We start from the raw sequence: 481 nt of genomic DNA on the forward strand, positions 1-481 counted from the left end.
TGAACTATTTTCACCCAACTTTTTTTTATTGTAGAATAAAACTTTGATACAAACTGAGCTTTTTTCACCCTCATTTATTGCTTGTGTGTAGTGAAGGTGTAGTGAATAAAATGTGTGGTGTGAGTATGGTGTAGCAAGTAAGGTGCTGTGAGCAGTGTATAGTGAGTAAGCTGTAGTGTTTAGTAAATATGCTGTAGTCAAGTTTTTGTATTGAGTAGTGAGTAAGGTGTAAGGCGTGGTGAGTAGTAAGATTTATTGAGTAAGGCATAGTGATTAGTATGTAGTGAGTATAGTGTAGTAAGAGAGTAAGGAGTAGTGAGAAAGCTGTATTGAGTATGGTGTAGTCTAGTGAACAGTGTTGGGCAACGTTACTTTTAAAAGTAATGCATTACAATATTGAGTTACTCCCCAAAAAAGTAACTAATTACGTTACTTAGATACTTTTTATGGAAAGTAATGCGTTATATTATGTACGAATGCT

At 34.3% G+C, this 481-nt stretch overlaps 1 protein-coding gene across 2 annotated transcripts in view; it reads left to right on the plus strand.

Annotated features, from left to right (window-relative positions):
- The window catches only part of LOC310723006 (lysosomal dipeptide transporter MFSD1-like), a 7,861-nt gene extending 7,804 nt beyond the window's left edge, over positions 1 to 57 (plus strand). For both annotated transcript variants that reach the window (XM_083570829.1, XM_083570830.1), the window contains exon 13: positions 1 to 57. This exon is cut by the window's left edge and continues 490 nt beyond it. The gene's annotated coding sequence lies outside the window, so the exon portion shown is untranslated.
- Positions 58 to 481: the final 424 nt, after the last annotated feature.

Source organism: Silurus aristotelis, assembly GCF_946808225.1.
Source record: "Silurus aristotelis genome assembly, contig: scaffold_167, whole genome shotgun sequence".
Taxonomy (NCBI): Eukaryota; Metazoa; Chordata; class Actinopteri; order Siluriformes; family Siluridae; genus Silurus; species Silurus aristotelis.